The sequence below is a fragment of the Andrena cerasifolii genome, chromosome 6 (assembly GCF_050908995.1).
Source record: "Andrena cerasifolii isolate SP2316 chromosome 6, iyAndCera1_principal, whole genome shotgun sequence".
Lineage (NCBI taxonomy): Eukaryota > Metazoa > Arthropoda > Insecta > Hymenoptera > Andrenidae > Andrena > Andrena cerasifolii.
Window position 1 is genome coordinate 15967906 of NC_135123.1, and position 20798 is coordinate 15988703.

At 39.3% G+C, this 20798-nt stretch overlaps 1 protein-coding gene across 3 annotated transcripts in view; it reads right to left on the reverse strand.

Moving 5' to 3' along the window:
• Positions 1 to 3782, reverse strand: part of LOC143370438 (opioid-binding protein/cell adhesion molecule) — a 288077-nt gene extending 284295 nt beyond the window's left edge. For all 3 annotated transcript variants that reach the window (XM_076815570.1, XM_076815571.1, XM_076815569.1), the window contains exon 1: positions 2989 to 3782. The gene's annotated coding sequence lies outside the window, so the exon portion shown is untranslated. The remainder of the gene's footprint in view (positions 1 to 2988) is intronic.
• Positions 3783 to 20798: the final 17016 nt, after the last annotated feature.

Genomic DNA, 20798 nt, shown 5'->3' on the forward strand with positions numbered 1-20798 from the left:
GGCACATACGTTTAAAATGTAATTATTATAATTAAAAGTGGGTGTTGATCTGTAATATCACGAACACTCACGAATGCATTAGTCGTCCCTAATTGATAATCCCTAATTTAATTTTCTCTTTGCGTGCACAACCATACGCGAAACTTACAGGCACGTAACGCAAGTTAAATATAAAACAACTTATTCATCATCACAATTTTCATACATCACTTCAATTCATATACAGTACAATATCAATATTAATTCATAGAGATCCTCTCCCCATCGAACAAATAGTCTACTGAAGACCTAGGATACAGCATTCTCTTTTAGTATTTCCACGAAGCACATGGAAAGATCATTTCCGTAGATCAATTTCTGCTGAATCTTGTACACCTGTTGTACTTATCGTTAGATAATTTACGTTATATATTTAGTTAGATTATTTATTACAAAGTTGTAACCAGTGTTGCTTATAAAAACATTTCTGAAATAAATCGTACGACTAAAGTATAAGTAACCTGTGGCTTTTCACACCCAAGTTTCCAAAAATTACATAGTAATCTAGTGTTGTCGTATTTTTAAGATATACAGAATGGAGATTGAAATTAAACACCATTCATAAACTATGACTTAATTAGAATTGGCAATTTTCCTACTGATAAACATCTAACTCGAATTGTGTCAAGCCATGCAAATTCTAAATCTGTGAATTATTCAAGTGGTATGATCATAGGGAGTAGATAATTTTCAAAACTTAAACCAACCTACACATATATCTGTGAACACAAAGTGTGATGGCAGTATAGCAGTTGGGGAAGAATGATTTGCATGGAAATTACATCAAGGGGCTATGGTGTGGACACTTATTTTCTTTGTAGAAACGTTTGAAGAGTACAAAAGCCGTTTTTATTTTTTTTTTTCAACTGAATCATAGATTTTCATTACCATACTGTCGCGCCTGACAAGAGGACAAAGTCATCCGCGTATGACACGTTGAGTTTTAGATGATTTTTGACAAGAGAATTCCACGTCCAATCGGTCGCGAGTGCTAGAGAGAAGCCAGAGAAAGAAAGACACACATGGCTCTCACATTTTTCTCGTTCACCATCCGCTTGCACTCACGACTGATCGAACATGGAATTTACTTTTCCAGAATCATTTGAAGATCAATCCATCATACGTGGAGGAATTTGTCCTTTCGCGAGGTACAAAAACGTGGTAATAAAAATATATGGACCCATTTAGAGGAGTTAAAATCTTCCGCGTATCTCATAAATTACTTTACTTACAAAAAGATATTATCATTGCACGATAGCGCCTTCTATATCGTCACCCCCCCCTCCCCCAAGAGTAATAAATTATAAAAATATTGTGTCACACTCTGAAAAAGTTGTTAGGTATACACTTAATGCGTTGCCAATGTATGTTTACCGAACTGCACGACTTGCATGCTTAACTAAACTTAACGAAATTTTTAGGACGTTTCCAAACTATCGCTCGAAAATGTCTAGAAACAATACTAAGTACTATGAATCGTGCGGAGAAATGACCGAACCTCTGTCCTGTTTTCTTCATAAAACGGATTATTTAATCACAGCTACTGTAAATAATTATTCTGACTTTTTATAATGTATAGTTAATTAATGTGAATGTAATTATTTAGGCTATAGCATCAGATATGGATATTAAAATATAAATTACAAGGAAATTTTAAGTCTTGTAAAAAATTAAATAAGGCAGTCTTTGGACCATCTTGTATATGGATTTCCATAATTACATTTAAATTTTACTTGCTTTCTGTTGATTATCAGTGCTGTGGGGAATATACCACAAAAATGTAAACTAAAAACTAATATTCTAGCTAAATCATTGCGATGAACATACCTACATAAATCTAACTGAATATCTCTCTAATAACTAATGTGTATTATGTGCTTTACGAATAATTGATAAACTTGAGTTTATGGTAAAGGGAAAAAATTACGATGGAGAGCAATGATGCAGTGAAAGAATTTTGGCTACAGGTTAAAATGAAGAAAGGATAGGACGTGGCTAAATCTTTCGAATTTTTCCAAATTTTTGTTACGTTCAATTATTTTCAATATATAAATTACGATGGAAAGGAGAACAAAGACCTTCGTTGAACGCTCAAGCATATCATTCTTAAAGTGTGTGTAGTTCCAAGAGCACCACCAATATTTTCTTTATCAGATAATGTTCTCGCGCTAATAAAAGCTCCTCGGGATTTCTCAGGTTCAGATTATACGCGCTTGTTCGGATCCAACTGGAGCAAATAACAATTTCATGGGCCCGTGGATCGAGAAGCGACGCGGGCTTTGCAATAATTGGAAATGTAAATAAGCCGGAAGTCCGACGTCTGTAAGCCTTAATTTAAATTTTAAAGTTACGCTTGGCGAGCGCTTTCAAGTATCACGCTATCGAGAAAGGATGACAATGACGCCTGCTCGAAGCAGGCTTCGTTAAAAGTCCTGAAATTGCTGTCGATAAATTCCGGTGATCCGGCGAACAAATCGCAACCACGGGAACATTCTCAAACAACCCTTCGCTTCATCCATTGCACAGGTAATAGGTATATTTTCACGCCTTTTAATTCTGCCCGGCTGGAAATCAGAGGCAGCACTAATTAAGAAACCTCTAGCAGCTGACTCGAACGTTAACTTAGCGTTTTAAATAATTCAGGGGCGCGCGAAGTAGTTCACGCGTACAAATTCCCCTTCGATATGCTTTAAGAAGTTACCACGCAATAATTCGCACAGAATTTCCAAATCCCCAGTTCCGTGTTACTAAATTAATCCATGGTATCACCGTTCATCGATAAAGCTTTAGGGGTACCATATTTGTTAGGCCAAAAAGTTTCTCCAAGTGATCAATTCGCTTTCTATGAACTTTCGATATTTTAACACTGACAAAACTTATGGAAGTGCGGGGTCACGACGAAATTGAAGAACAATTCGGCAGCAAGTAGGAAATGGGCACTCTGTTTACCTTTGACGGATGGTCTCAAGGTACGAAAACAGTAGACCTGACGTCTCGTTCCACTTCGTCCATCGCAGAGCACTTTCTTCCCGTGTTGGATCTCCCAGGACCCTCGATGCCTGATCCTCTCAAATCTCACCTGGTTGGATGAAACCCCTAAGAGGAATCGATGGAGGACCATTCACCGCAACTCATTATCCACTGGCGTGAACTGCCCGGAACATGTCTTTCGCTAGACGATTAGCTCCAAATCCTGCGATTCTTTTATTTCATTCGGACAAGTTCACGTTTGTTTATCGACACCTGGACACCCGTTGTTTGAACGATTCATCGCGGTTCCCCGAATTTGGTCGAGCACCCTTCTTCCTCGAGCGAAACATCCGCTCCAGGAGTCAGTGAGGAGTTGATACTTTCAACATCGACGCGAACACTGCACGCATACGGACGTCATAGTCTCACATGTAACCCTTCGTGTGAATCTCGCCCGGCCGCACTGTTCTCACTGCACACTGATTGCAAACTGCACAGTTCCACCCGCACCTAATCGTGTCACCCAGTCTCACTGCGATCCTGCCGCTTGCAAACGGAGAACTCGCGGAACTCGCGAAACACCCGATCGCGGGAACGGAACGTGACGCGGGATTTCTCTTCCCTTTTTTTTTTTCTTGTTTCGACGAAAACGAGCTGACGCTAAGGAGCGAAGGAACGCGCACGGCACTCGGACGTTTCGTTAGCGTGTCGGAAACGTGGTGGCAAAAAGTGTTTTCAAGCCGCAAAGATACTGTAATCTCACTCGTGAGGCGCAGCGCTCTTCGCAAGGGGCGCGGCGTAACTGAGCTCGACGAACCAACCCGTCCTTTCTCTCTCTCTCTCACTCTCTCTCCCTCTGCCTCGCGTCGTCTCTGTCCGAGTCCACCCTTTCTCTTTCCCTTTCCCACGCGGTCGCTCTCCCTCCCCCAGCATTCAACCCCCGCAGTATTTCTTCCTCTTTTTATCCCCTCTCGCTCTGTTCTTCCCCGGCGCTCCCGCTCCTCCTTTCACCCCTCCTCTTCTTTCTCTGTTTCGGTCTGTCTTCTCTTTCTTGCCCCTTTTTTTCCTACCACCTCCCCCCTCCTTTCGTTTTCTCGCTCTCATTCGCCTCGCCTTCCTTTCACCCGCTAAACGCGTCTCAATCCTCACCCCCGCCCGTCGGCCTGTGCAGAAGCAAGCAAGCGCGCGAGCATATTTCTCCCTAACCCCCATACCAACCCCTTCTCACCTGATCCCTCAACCAATACTGTCTCTCTTCTTCGTCCCCGCCGGATTTCACTACTTGCTCCTCTTTTCCTGCGTGTCACTCGCGAGCCTGCCTACTCCCCGGCGCCCGCGCGACCCCCGTGCATCTCTCTGTTTATAATAGCATCGACCTCGCTCCCGCGCGTTCGTCTCTCACGCCCTCCTCTTTTTCCTGCGGTTGTCCTTCGCCCCCTCCGTTCAGGCTCGCCGGCAGGGCATTCCGGCGAATCGTTGTCCTTTTCGGCGGTGTGATTTTCAAGCAGGTGCGGCGGTTTTCGCGGGCCGGCGTAATTCCGTCCTTTTGTCCTCTCAGTTTCGACGTTCGACACCGTCCCGCCGAGGACCTGTGTCTTTTCAACAAACGGGACAGATCGCTGTAGTTCCGAGCGGCTTTTGTTCCCCCCCGCACCTGCTCGCGCGTATCGCGCCGATGCCAGTTCTAGCCCCCTTCCCTGGCGATAATTTTTAACGTAATTAGCCAACCGGTCTCTGTATTTTCGCGTATTATTCGGCTTCCTCCTGCAGCGGCACCAACTAACTGCACTGCACCGCGTTGAATAAATAATTGTCTACCTCTGTCGCCAGCCCACTTTCTCCACCCTCTGCGGGTGCAATCCGCCGCTTTGTTAGTGGACACAATTTCTTTGCCTATCATCCGCTTTAGAGCGTTTAAAGTTCACTGCCGCGGTATCGAGACTTCGCTTGTTAAGGTACGTGCTGTATCCAGTCTTTGCGCAGTAGGTACCTACTTACAGTCATCTTTTTGTCTTCTGTTTTTTATGAGCCGTTAATACTCAATATGCACGCGGTACTGGTGTAATGAATAGCTATTATCGGCCTTATGAACCCACATATACGGCAGTTCGTACATCTAAAAGTGAATATCCGTACCAAACATAGAGATCTGTGCCCGTTGACCAGTTTTCTCAGGCCCGGATTAAGATTTTTGGGGCCCGGGGCTATCTTCGAGGGCTTCCGTGGCTGAAAAGCGGGGGGTGAGAAATTTAAACAATAACAAATTTAAATTCTCGTATAACGAGAATTCCGTGTAATTTCGTGCGAAATTTCAAATGGGATCCCGTGTATATGTCTAAAAATATATCATTCTAAAAAATTAGTAAAAATTTAAATAGATATCATAAAGGAGGTTTAAACAATGAAATTTTAAAGTAAAAACAAAATTGGAAGTTGTGGAACTCATAGACTAGTTATTTCATACAACATTTTCAACGAAGACAGAGTGAGCTAATCGCTTAGAACCGAAGGCTTAGAACGGGGCCCCCCTGGAAAGTGGGACCCGGGGCTGCAGCCCTCCCTAGCCCTCCTTTAATCCGGGGCTGAGTTTCCTTCTAGCATTCTGTTAGTCATTAACTGTAAGATGTAAGTATTTATCAGATGTCGGCTGTCCGGCAGCTCCGTCCAAGGGAAGTTCCTGAGCACCGCACTTTAAGTTCCGTTAAACCGCAGTATAAATTCGTACAGACCTCACTTATTCGTCCACTGACTAAACTGAGAAATACGCATTAGGAAACACTTCAAGTTCATCCAAGTCTACATACCTACCATTTCTGCAACGTACTCAATCTTATACTGCAGTCGCATAGGGTAAGTTGAGGTGAGTCTGTGGGGCAGGGGAGTTTGCGTAGACGATATATTTCAGACTCTATACGTAAAAGCGCGTTGAAGTGCAGACCAATTGCTTCTCTAGAAGCTAAACAGTGAATGAATAACGTCATTTAGCTTCCTTCTATTTTCTGGATTTATAGGCTACTAGCTTTACTACTCGGCTTCGCTCTAAATTTAGATGATGATTTTATTAAAAAAATTTGTTCATTTATTTATTTTTTTTTGTTGTGAAAATAGTCACATTCATCTGGATTAGCTAAGCACAACGAGCTGGGACACATTTCGTGACCCCAGAGTTTACCGTTCGAAAGTTTTTAGGTGACAGACAAACACACAAACACTTTCTGCTTTATATATTAAGATATAAGGTAAGTTAGGGCTACATTTAAGCCTTTTCATAAAACAGTAGTGTACAGAACCGTATTTAAAATATACCTCTAAGTTAATTTTCGTTTAATATTTTGGATAATAAGACAGTAGAGATACTAAGGGACAATGTAACGAAAGTTCTTGGCCACATTAACCTTTACTTTCAGAGTTAACGAGAGGGCCATCTCTCCTTGCAGAAAGGAGAGGTGGTCAGATGTCACGCCTTCAGTATTCAACTCGATTTTCAGCAAATATTGTCTTAAAGCAAATATTCACGAGTTTTTCTGAATCGGCATAAAATTCTCAACATATTAAGTTTATTCTTATAAAATAAATAACATCAGTATTCGTTTTAATAGCCATTTCATATTAAGTGGGCCGTCTGTCCTCGACTTACCCTACACAGAATTAATTCACTTTCTGCGAGTGAATAATTTATGTCAAGTCCGCTTGATAAGACGTGCCCCAGTACTCTTAATAGAAAACCTTGCCAAAATATATCGCGCTATTAAAGTTCAATCGACTCACCATGTTTCTTACCTAGCATTCCAAACGTCATAGAATCAAGGAACTGACACAACAGTCTCTCTTCCGGAACGGGACCAGCGACAATTTCAATGAAACCTGATCGCCCATCTCCATGTTATTTCATTGCAGGCTCGCCGTGTGCCGATCAAAGAGGCGATTCGGTTAAGCGGTCGCGATCGATCGGCGAGCAATGCCGATGGGACTGAAAATACCTGATCCGCCCTGCCGTATACCGGAGATTTAGAATTAATATCACGAGAAACGGATTAGCCTTTAACAGCGGCCACTCTGTTGCACTTGGATTCACCAGCCTGTGATCGAGCACCGTTTAAATCACCAACGATTACGTCCCCCCCCCGCGATCGTACTTACGTAACGACTGAAGCGAGATATTACGTATTACACAACGATTACAACCTGGACAGGTTGTAATGGCGGAGCATGATATACGTTAAAGGTTCAATCACGTTCAATTTTCGTCGCGGTCGTAGTCCGTCCAGATATTATTCGATGCTCTTCAAACGTGATAATGCGTATCGGCGTTCGGTCACGGTGCAATAACCGCTGGGGTTGGAAAGGGGCGCCTCCTGTTCTCACGCGTGTACCATTATTCTGAAGAATTTCGCTGGGTTGCAAACTGCTGGGATTTCTGACGAGAAACACCGCTGACCGGTTATCCATTAACAGTATGCCGCTACATTTTGCTTATGCTTGTATAAACAACGTCAGTTTCAACTTAGGGGGTAACACCACTGTAGAGGCACAATAACGTAGTGTGCGTTTGACGATTGTTTGTGGGCAAGCAAAGAAATAAGTCGAAAATCTGTTTAAACGCCTTTATTATACATATCTTAAGTAATCTCAAGCTATTTTTTTAAATTTCACTTTTTTAAAATGCACTTTAACACTTTTTTTCTCGGAACCACGTTTTTCAAATTGGACAGCAGTACCATTTGAACAAATTTTATTCGATTCACTTGAAATTTTTATAGTAGCTTCTACACTACATTCTCTATCGAAGTACGTATCGATTTTACGATTTGTTGAAAACTTTTATAATTTAGAACAATTTTTTAGCTGAAAATTGTGTTGAACGCGGTGGTGAATGGAGCTAGAAAGTGAACTTTATGCTCAAATGCTTACCATTTCTAAGAAAAACAATATTTTACAATATCGGTACGTACTTCGATGGAGAATGTAGTTTAGGAGCTACTATAAACGTTTCAAGTGAATAGAATAACATTTGTACAAATGCAGCTGCTGTGCAATTTAAAAAACGTGATTCCGAGAAAAAAAGCGTATAAAGTGACAATTTCAAAAAAGGAAAATTTAAAAAATAGCTTGAAACTACTTAAGATGTGTATAATAATGGCGTTTTAACAGATTTTCGATTTATTTCTTTGTTTACCCACAAACAATTGTCAAAAGTACACTACGTTTGTGTGCCGTTACAGTGGTGTTACTCCTTAATATAAAGTTTAGCCGCTAAACTGAGCTCACGAGACGTGCAACATGCCCTCGTAGAAAATCATCCGAGTACAACTGAAGCATCACAACACATTACTCATTTTAAATGAGTTACATATAAGTTTTGAGTTAAAGCGTACACAACGCCTAAGCTTTGTCCATGAATGATAGAATCTCCGACATAAAGTCTTTATAAATTATCTCCCGCGGTAACAATTTCTGCGCCCATCGATTACACCAGAAGAAAGTGCTTTGAGTAAGTGGAATCCCATTACACCTGCACCCCTCCCGATGGTTGATTTCATATTGTTCGACCTTTGATACGCTCGCACGTGGTGCGCTGACAGCTTCCTCGAAGAACCACCCTCGCTTAGGGAAATGACTAGTAGCTTGGGTCTTCTATGTTCATTAAAATTCAATCCCTGAACCTAAACCGTACATGCACGGTGACTCGCGATAACCGAAAATAGAGCAACGTCGAAAAGGAAGCAGGAACGCGAATATACGAGATCAAGAGGTCTAGAAATTCATATTTTCAAGTACGGAAGTTGAAGTTTGGAATGTCTGTAGGGTCTAATAATAAGATTTATCTAGTTTGTGACAAAAAACGCGTGTAGGTATTCTTAAGGGGGTATTCTAGTATAATTACCCGTTCTTTAACGTCATCTTCGGGAATTTATTTAAGAAGAACTCTAAGCTTATACTGTCTCACGTTTTTCCTCTATATTAAGGGATGATTGAAGCAATACATAGAATTTTGTTACATAGCTATGTGGTGCACACTTCTTAAAAAAATTATTTCCCCACGGGCGATGGTATGGGGACTGCTATAGTCATTCAAAATGGTAAAACTAAGGTTTATTTTCTTTATTATGGTTGTCGTTCTGGTGAGAACCACCCCAACAATAAAAATTTGCAGAATGACAGCATTTTGAAAAAAATGTTGCATTTCTGCTAAAAATTTAGCTGTTTTCGTTCTATAGAATTAATTTTGTACAGGATACAAACTCGTCCCTGTGTATACATATTTTATTTCTATAAACATATGGATTACAATCTTTTCCTCTTCTACCATATGTAGATTGCTATTCTTACTTCAACCCTATGCTGTAGGTACGCTTTTATTATTCTGTACTTTTAACCAATCATATTTGCTACCCTAAATCTAAATCTATCTACCCTCCTCCGTTTCCTTCCCCTTCTATTCCTATTCCTATTTTAATCTTTCCTTCATTCCTCCTCCTTTCCAACCCCTCCACCCATCTTTCCCCCAATCCATTGTCATCCAAAATTTCCTTATTCCGTCTTCTATGGCTCTTCCATCCCCTGCATCTCGACACCTATCCAATACATGGCCCCACGTTTCCTCGTCCCTTTTACATACCCTACACTTTCCTTTCCCATCCCCGTCCCAGTACTTACACTCCCCCATTTCCTATCATAAATATTATTAAGACACAATTAGAAACTAAGGGCGAATTTATTAAAGATTAATATCCATCTCATACTTTTCTTCGAAACTGAAATCTATCTGCCTAAAAGAAAATTATTCAATCGGATGAAACCCGGAGGTTCGCAACCCCCTTGGAGATTTGCCCAGCTATTTAGTGTCTCCTATTTATCTCTCCAGTGCTAAATAGTAAGGAACCTTTCGGGTAACCGGATCACAGGCTCTTATAACAGGATCACCTGGCTAACGACCATACACCAATAGAAATCTTCCCCCAAGCAGATTAATGCAGCGATAAAAACATAGAGTTTTAGCGAGGCAACGGGGTCGGTTGTTTTGCTACCGAGCAACGGGCGCAATCCAGGATGTCTGCCTAGAAGCAAATACCATGCTCCCCTGGCAGACGCAAGCCACCGCAAGCTTGGTAAAATTTCAAATTTCGTCTCGCCGCAATAGGTACGCCTATATAAATATTTTATGCGGTTGAACGACAAGGGAGATCGGTGCGCGTACCGTCGAGGGTTTGCCTCATAAATTTCATATTTCTCTGTCATCCCTTTTCATCGAACAGGAGGAGCCGCCGCGCCGCCGCGTACAACTGCGGCGGGAGACACTTTTGAAGTGACCGAACTGGCCGCAAAAAAATGGTAAATTAGCGTACGTACTAACTGAGAAGTTAACCCTGTATCAATACAGCGCGCGGGACAGCGTGTAGTCAGCCTTCGAAGCATCCTTTGAGAAGCCCCGTTTCGTCGGGAATATTCACTGGGTAAATTCATATGCGATGCCGGTGTATCGAAGTACTTGAAACGTAAAGCATGCCCGTGCAAGGAGCATGAAATATGCTGGAGGATTTCACTTTTAGCGTGCAAACTTTTATAAGCTATATTAAATGCGTGAGATAGTAGTGTTATTATTTCGAATACAAAAGAGGAGTTGCCTTTCGCATACCTGCTGGTGGAATGAAATTCTTGGGCCGTTTTTTAAATACGCTGACAGCGTCCCTTGAAATCATCGATTTAACTGCGAACGACAGCAAATATTTAAGCTTTCGGAATGTGAAGTGACGTAAGGGCCCTCGGACTTTTGACAGGCTATCGATAGGCAGACATTTCTTGCTCCGTTGCAAGTGGCATATTTATACACGTCGCGCGGCTGCCATTAGGGGACGCAGTCCGATTAGGACTGTCACATATGCACGTTTCAATAACAGTTAACTTCTACGTTAATGATCCTACGTACATTATGCTGTGTAGAGATGTAATTACAAATTCTTGCAAATTCATGCTATTTTTTTCAGTACAGTAAAATAGTAGAGGTACGTGACGTACACAGATATAATTCCCCGTGTAGTGTTTCGGATTTTAAGTGGAAACGTAAGAGCCTTTTCTCAAGTGAATTCGTTGAATTCACCCACATTGATTAAAAGTTTTGTACAGGGGCGTAGGAATTTGTAGGTGGTCCAAATATATGAGTAAATAGGGTACTGTATTTTTACAAATAATTTTAATGTATTTGAACAAAATTGAATGAGCAATTGAATTTATTTAGCGCAGAAGATAAACTTTAGGAAGACTTAGAAAAGATTCAGAAATTTTTTCAGTGTATTTAAAATTTCGCATCACTCACAAATATTTTACTGACAAAATTCTACGGAGACTAATCAAGAAATAAAAGTTTTAGTCATTCACTAAGATGGTTTCGTTACTCAATTAACAACGTCGCTAATAATTGTAAAAGTACGGTGACTGTTTAATGTTATATAAGCTATTGGACAGTGAAAGGTGTGCCTACAACTATTTTCGCATATTTAACAACAAGAGCAAGATACTTTCGTTACTCCTGTTTTTTTAAGCATCCGAAAATATTCTGTGCCACGGAAATAGGATAGATGATAGAATTGTAAAACATATTCTCAGGGAAGTCTCTATGGAAATAACGTAGGTTGTAGCGTTGTAGCTCGTTGAAATAAAAAGTTGCCAACTTATTAAGAAACGTGTCGTTACTTAGCTATAACAACCACGGGGATAATAATTTCCGAATGAAAGATGAAGCAAATACGTGGAGCTACTAAAGCTGATCTTGTCCAATGCATTCAAGCTCGATATTAATAGGGTGCCTAAACGATTAAGCGGTTCACGTTTTAAAGCCACGCTCTATTTTCTCGTCGCGGCTGCGAGGATGGTAAATCATTCTCTTTGTAAGGAGAAGGGCGGGAAGACTACTCTTTTACGGTACGGTTTTAAAGGTAAGTAGAGAAAGCCAGGGGAGAAAGAATGAGGGGGAAATGATCTAGCTTCTGACGATACCTCAGAAACAATCTCCTTCAACTATTATCAGAAGATATAGTGAGCCGAGACTTCTTATCACCAAAAGAATATTTATAAATCGTAGAGAAAGGTTCATGAAAGAGATGTTTTGGAATTTATTCCACTTATTGAGTAATATTTAACTGTTTTAGAAAATATTTTTCGTTACAATTACTTCTATTCACACGCATCACTTTGTTTAATTTTTAAACTCAATAACTAGATAGATTATATATCACTGCCAACTCTATTAAATGACGCAACATGTAGAAAAGAGAAATTTGTTTTGTGTGTGAATAATTTAATGGTAAAACAAGGAACACGAACATAGCATAGTGCTCGAATATTTCCTTTACTCGGTATATATGAGTGTTTAATGTCAATTTGATATAGTGTTCCATAGTTACATCTAGTAAGCAGTTTGCTTTAAAGCATAAAGAAATTTATTTCCAAAACTAGGCTACGAATATTATGTACTAGTCATTCCTTAAATCACCACATTCTATCTAGCGGAGCTTCAATTTGTGATTTTGTACGTCGAACTTCTAAGAGATCTAGGATAAGTCTGACTCATATTCATACTTACACCGTTTTGGGGTCAAATACGCAATTTAACATCTTCTACTTTTAGATTACACAAAAAGGTGGAAGAAGAAATATTAGATATCATTTTACTCTGTTTAGATATTCATTTACACAGAAATTGCACAAGATTCTGAACAGGTCTGCAGACATTTAGGCTATTTATTAAATAGAGTACTATCGACGGCTGTTCGCGGTGGTTCGAACTTTGTTGTCTTGTAATAGACAACTGTGCTGCAAGGAAACTTTCCTCGCTCCACCTAACAAGTGGAATCTCCCGTAAACTTGACCTTACTCACGAGCACAATAAATCGAAATAATGTTTCTAGTAGTTGCTGAGAAATGTAGAAAAAAAGAAAATATGTGTATACGAAAATAAGAATACGAAATCATCGATATTAATAATCAGAAAAAAAAGATAGACGGTACTGAATAGGACATTTTGTAATTAATTTCATGGAACACACACTTGTATTGATTTCATAATATAACATTAAACTTCTTAAATCCTTTCATCATTAGTATCTGTATCTACACAATCAACATTCATTAATAGAATCTGATTTCTCAAAAATGGGTAAAATTTGTAGAATTTAGACCGCATTTTGTAAAAACATTGAAATCATAACGACGACTTAACACCACCCCTAATTTCACATGAACTTATTTCATTTTTCAACTTCGTGAAAATCCCTGTCATTAGGAACAAAAACTAATAAAGGCGTGGAATGGCTCATTCACTCAATCGTTCGATCAGTAACGTACACTTGACAAGGAAACATTGCCAGTAGGGGGTCGGCGTATCAAGTAAATATTGACAAAATTGTATACAGATTATTAGCTGCTAATGGATTATACAACGCGAAAAAATAGAGTACAAAGGTCACGTGTTCTCTTTAGACCGTTATTAAAAACGCGTCATGATGTTAAGTGGTGCCACAAGGTAAAAGTTAAAAACGAATACTTCTAATTAAATACTATTAACATTCTGGTATCGCTTAAATCAAACCAATCTTACGATTATTATTAATAATAACACGTAATTTGTATCCCATTTTCACGGGTAATTTAACCCATTAGCAGCTAATAAATAATCTATACAGGGGCGGATTTGTATATAGGGTAACTAGGCAGCAAATTTTGGGCAAAAGAAATTGAAAAAGATATCCAAATGTTTTTGCCTGTAACTTCTTATTTTTTAATCGAAAATAATAGCATAGATTTTCGGTCTAAAGTAAAATGTCTCTATCTATTTACCCTAACACCGAAAGTGAAGGGTGATCTTGAAACACAGAGGCTTGAAATAACTTCCAGCGTGTAGCAAATTAGCAGTAACTAATCCGGGAGTTCCCATACTGAATTAATTTTAAAATTCTCTCAACTCTTTTAAATTAAAATATTCGATGATATTTTGCGGAAAGGGTGGCAGGCGCTTACTACCCTAGGTGCGCGAAATTCCAAATCTGCCCCTGAATCTATATATAATTCTTCGAACAATACCAATATTAATTTAGTTGAGCTTTAAATGCCGCAAACGCTGGAATAACTAAAAGAATCTCTGCTAGCCCTTCCCACAAGTCTAACATGGTCCACGCGGATCCACAAAATTCTTTGTTTCATAACAGGTCCGTGAAATTCACGGAAGCTTAGGCGAGAATCGTTCAACTTCGAATGAGTCCGCAAGTCGTGCCAACGTGTGTAGGTAGCTCGAGTAGCTGCGGTCGAGGGAGGCTAGTCGGTTCGCCTCAAATTTCCGACATTGCACCTACCTTAATGTCGTTCCTGTGCGGATATTGGAGGTAACAGGTATATAGGTTGCTAGGTACGTTCTACGACAGGACCAGTGTTCCCGATATAACCGTGTCTGCCGTTCGTCCGTGAATCTGCCACACGTACCGGCACGCTACGTGCCCACGTGTGCATACACGTACGTGCACAGGTCCGCAGACCTACACGGGCCTGGATAAGTGGTGGAACAGGAAGAAATAGGGCGTCGGGAAGAATATTACTGGGCCGCGAAAAATTGGGTTCCCTGGCAGATTAAAATGTAACCTTCGCGCTATGGGGCCTGGATGGAAATGAAATTGCTATTCTGTTTGGGAACGACGTCTCCTTTAAGATTCAATGATATTTAACGCGTCTACTTGTTCCATTACCGCGGAGGTAGGTACCTACTTTCGAATTGCGGGGGCGCAGGGTTAAATGGCAAAAATTGGGACATTCATTCATCGACGACCTATTGCTTTAGAATTTCTGTAATTAAAGGAGCAGCTGTGTATTCTGAGAGATTTGGAGTCTGTGCTTAAATCAGGAAACGTCAAAGTTAGTTTAATCGTTATTGTGTTCGGGTCATATAAATCCTGTGGAAAAATATATAGGTACGTACTTTTGGAAGCTGAACTATAATACGATATTTCTTTTGGCTTATAATATACGAGGCAATGGAAGCAAAAACAGACTAACCCATATTGAAAAAAATAGTTTTCCTATTTTATACGATTAGTACAGACTAGTGGAATACGTTATTGATATTACTAAATTTCGCAAAAAATGTGGGTTACTTCGTTTTTGTTCTCAATGCCTGGTATGTATAAGGATACAATAATTAATTTGAAAGTATACACTAAAATAAATATTTATTTACAGAATTACTAAAAGGAAAAGAATAAAAACAGTAAAGTGATTAGTGCTTTATACGGTTTGTTGGTTCGTCTAGGGTGTAATAGAATGAAATTTAGTAACAGCTGCGAAATATTGTGAAGGGTGTTTAATTTTTGAATATGTATTTGTTTTTAATGCGAATGTAATAAAAGCAAGCTACATATTCCCTGGCACGACTATTCTTTCAAGTTGCTCCGTGTACTTCTGATTGTTAGTAATGCCTCGATGGAATATATTAAATACTCTGAAATCGCTGAGCACCCCATGTGGAAACGTAAGATGCAGGTGCAAGGAACTGTCTATGGCTCAATGCCACGTTTAATTGACGTGGAAATTGGGTGCAGCATGGCAGCTAGGAAAAACCTAACGGGCGAAAGCTGTAGGGCTGAAAGTCCGCTGAGAATTCAGACTTTTGTTCTCTCTTTTATCTTTCTTATCGACATGCACTTAAGTGATCGCCTCGATAAAACAGCGAATGGCGAGGGGAGTCAATCATACGTGTACTTCTGCAGAAGACATTAGACGTGCGTAGTAAAGCGAAGGGATTTCATCTGTGATATATTGTGCTGCTCCGAAAGCGAACTCCACCGTTGATATACTTACAAATTGAAAGGATGATTAATGATCATCGAAAGTAGTGCGAGTACCATCGTTCCTAGCATTTTCATTCCAGCGTTGCACTAACATCAACGCAGACTCCCTGAAGCTTTTCCAATTATTATGCAAAAATGTATCAACCTTCCTATCAACGTTTCTTTGCAACCTAATTGCAATCGGAGTAACAGCTCACTGTCCTCCATTAGAAGGCAAAAGTTTGAGAAACTTTACCACTTGCAAAGCATTTGTAAATCAGGAAAGTGAGAGAAATATTCGTTGATTAAAAAGTTAAGGAGCAGGACGAACTGCATCCAGCTGGAAGTACAACCAATTAATCGCAATAGCCAACCAGCAGTCACGACATGTTACATCTGTACGACACAAACACCGATCCATTCATCGTCGAAACCCTCCGAACTGCACCGCAAGAAACCACTTGCAATTAATGCAGGGAGGGACAAGAACGCACGAACAAGTGTAATCGGCGAATGAATGCATCCGAATAGGCCGCGGAGTAATTAATTAATTGCACGGAAAGCCATTACTGGCTCTTGACTTACGCGAATCATTATTCATTCGGAAGGGATGAACCGTGAGGCTTATCGACGTTCCAGTAACAATTTTCTTCTTCCCCGGTAACGGCGCGAAACGGTAGGTACCCTTAAGGGACATTGTTCAGCGACATGTAACAAATGCTCCCCTTTTTTCGCGCTTTCCGCTCTGTCTTTCCCGCGGCCACGCTCCGCGGCCGTTCCCCCCCGAAGTTCCATCGTTAAGCGGAGATTTACAAGTCGCGGTTAAAATCAATTAAGCGACGCGCCGGCAGCTTCATTCGATGCTTTGGCAGAGAGAATTCAGTTTCAAACTGATATTTCACCGGTTACTTTATTCCCCCACGTCGGAATGTCATATTCACAATTTACCGCGAATTAGCAGCAGCAGAGGAAGTATAACTTATTGTAAGATTTCTGACGAGATTTACAACAATTTGGCCGCGGTATTTCGCTTGTTAGCAATCACTTAGGTGATTAAATCTGAGTTTCAATTAAAACTGACATTTTTGGGGCATGCAGTAAATGCATACCTATACATATTTCATTGGACAAGGTCTGCTTTCGCACTGTTTTTCTCGATGAATGCCCTGGTAATTAATTAGCTTGGAAAAATCTCTCTATTTTGGTATTGCATGGCTGTTCGTGAGATATACGATCAGAAACTCTTTAAGCAAATCTTCTCTCTGGGGACGATATCTTCGTGACGTCTGACTAATGATCAGACTTTTCTACTTATTTTACTTGCCCTGAGTAGTTTCCTTAATCGGTTATAAAAATCATTCTGAAATGACTGAATCTGTATAAAACATTTCTCTTTTTCCCATGGGTCAGAGTGGTCCCCTTCGCGTTTCTCACTTAATTAACTACTTAGGACTAATTGCAAGCAGTTTGAAATTAAATGTCTTTTAATAAAACAACGCGAGTGAAGGATACTTTTCACCGACTTTCTTCACCGTTTAATAAGTTTATAACACTTCTCTGTGAAAGCATTACTTAATGTACCTACTTTAAGCAATAGAGGTAAATATAGAGAACACTAGAAACTATACTAGAAACGAATTATTATTTCCGAATACCTAAGCAGAAAATTGGTACAGAAAAACATTACAAGTTGCAATCCTACGATGTTTAAGGCTTAAACTTAGATCTTAAGTATCTAAACGCCATTTTGGATGATCGTGTTGAATGAGATTCAAGACGATTCAAGACGACTTGAGTCAAAGCTCGAAACTCAACAGACCCCAAAACGTTTTACAAGAACCTTATGGTTTATTGCCTTGAAGTCATGCAAGTCCGGAATGTTTGGCACTGTGCTTTCTTTCTATAAAATTAATTGACCCAAAGATAAATTAAAATACAGAAGACTCAACGAAATCAACGAGTAGAGTTAAGGTTTTCAAGATTGAATATTTTCAAGGCTTTCGAAACTTTCGAACCTATTTCACTCTCAAACCGCTTGAGAATTACGTATTGATGATTTATTCAAAGCAGTCCCCGCTCTGGTGGCAGTAACCTCTGGGCAGTGGGCACTTCGTTCCAACAATGTATAATTACCTGTCCCTCTCACTGATCGCCGCGTCTTCCCCTTATGATTCTAACAACCGTGACGGCCCTTAGTCGGGAACACGTTTCAGCTCCTGTTTTACGAGATGTCCTTCAACCTCCTGCTTCCTTCGTTACCCGTTTAGGACGAATGACGTCCCAGGTGCCCACCCGCGGTGTCTGGAGACGAGTCGAAGGAGAAGCAAAGGGGCTGGGGTTATCAGCGCCCTTCGAAAGCCACCATCGCGCCAGCGTCGGGAACACCCTTCTAATTGAAGACGTCACCTATTCGGTGGATAACGATTTAAGCTATCTACACTGGATTGCATCTTCCGTTCACAGCATCGTTCTCAGGGGACACGGGCCTGTCGAAGCAGTATTGTGACGTGCCTGAATACTACGACGTTGTGCAAACGATATCAGCGTTATGGATGGGCAATAAAGCAGCATTATTATGAAAACTGGAAATTATTATGATTTAAATAGCCTTGATGGTTGTTTGATAAGTGATTCTTGGTCATCGCGAAGCCACTGTACACTAAAAACGACTGATTGCAAATTGCAGTGACGTTTTCTAGGGATCATATCTAATTTACCGGGGATGTTCGGCAACTGGAGAATTCAAAAGAGTTTGAAACACTGCAGAAATTTAGTTCAAGTGATGCTAATAACGTTATCGTTTTTTGTTTCGGTAAAATAGCAAATCTTTTTGAATTTTCAAGGTGCTGAACATCCCTTGTTAGTAAAGTTCTAAAGGGTTTTAGGATTGATATTCCTTTTATCATCGGATGAAGAATAAAGCGTGGAAGCTAAGAATTACTAACACTTTCCTTAAGTAGAATATCAATTTTAAACAGAACGGAAAATAAAATAGATAAAAGTTTAAATTTACGCTGATCCAAAGATACAGTGAGAATCATTAATATCCAAGGAAGCCAAATTATATGCACTTAGTGCTAATGTCTTCCTACGCTTGACCTGTATCGTGCGCAAAGATTTATCGGTACTGGTTTTAAAGTTGCGGAGTAAGATACTATAAAACAGCGTCGTTCTTTAACTCGCGAAGTATCAAGATTTAAGGCTTCGAGAAATACAGCGCGAGTACACTGCATCCAGCCATTACTTACATCGTTTGTGTAAATAACCGTAAACGGGTCAGTAAAATCTATATAAATTTAATAACTGCGTCATTCATTCATTGCGAGCCAAGCGTTGTACACGCAACACGCTTCTGTGCGCAACATGCGGGGCACGATCAATTTCACGTAACAAAATAAAAGTCTATCGTCTCTAGGAATCACATGGTTACGTTAAACTTATTATCAAGATTGTTATTATCAAAAAATACACCGGGATCGGTTAATCAGTCGGGAGAAATATTAGTTACTTCTCATTTCATCTCTACGTTGTGCAGTTTATTAAATTAATAAGATAAATTAAATTATCTAATAATTTAATCAATTATGTAATAATTTAAATTAATGTGGGATCTTTGTGCAAATCGAGTGAAGAGGAAGGACAATTTTACACAGAAACTACAAACAATACCATTCTTCTTTACCACTTATATCCGGGAAACTCATTGAAAATAAATCAAGTACAACAGTAGTAAATGTGACTTTTAATTAGGAAAGCAGAGTCATTGTGATATATTTTGGTGTCGTAAATCTCCACCTCCTTTATTGTTGGAAACTTGTTTAAGGTAAATCAGAAACAACTGTGACAAATTGCGCTTCCCTTATCGGAGGGCTGGAATTTCTGTCAGATGTCTTAATACAACCAACTTCCGTTCCATTAATTACAACCATTAAATTCTATAGAACTAGTTGCGGCATGAATAAGAGGCACATAAATTAGTCACTACTCTTTGAAGCACAGATTTATCTCTACAATGTCTTTAATGTTAAAATCTACCCTTAGTAAGAAATACTTTTGTAAGAATACTTTCGTAAACTTCTTGAAAGTAAAATTTGAAATGGTAACTAGGTGGGCCTTCAGGTTAACACTAAAACACTCTTAAATCAATTCACGATTTAAAACATAAAATAGTATTCAATGTACAACATAGTCACGGTGGAAATTTAGATTTTTTTATATGACGGAAAACAGTAAATTGTGATATTCATTTATAGAAAATTAGTAGTTGTGTTATATTATTCTTAAGGGGTCGTTCTACTTTGATCGACAAAAAAATGAAGCATTATTTAAAGATTTTTTTCTCAATAAATACAACATATAATGAAATAAATCGTTTTGGAATTTATTAAGCTACTTTTATATTATACGAAAAAAAATGTAAAAAGATTTTTTTTAATTTGTTTCTTTTGATTTTTTATAGCGTTAATGTGATACCTACAAAAAAATGGTACACTCGTGGCGTAGGTGATTTCCCGGCTCAGGTTTATCTGAAACAAAAAATTTTAAAAGACTGAACTACGGGCGATAGCCACACTCATATAGATTAAGAATCTTTTCGAATTTTTTATTTCAGATAAAAACGCCCCGAACATACCTATTTTTTATAGGTGTCACATTGACGCTATAAAAAAACATATGAAATAAATTAAAAACAATCTTTTTAATTTTTTTTTTATAATGTCAAAGTAGCTTAATAAATTCCAGAAAGAGTTATTTCATTATATATTGTATTTATTGAGAAAAAAATCTTTAAATATAACTTCATTTTTCGGCCGATCAAAGTAGAATAACCCCTTAATTTCAGCTTTTTCTGTTCCACTAACGATACCCTACAACAGTAGGAATTTTGCATGAATTATGAAATCATTCAAGTGACTTCTGAGGAACAGCGAATATTATTTAGGGAATAAATCCATACGTGCTTAATAATTTCGCGATTTT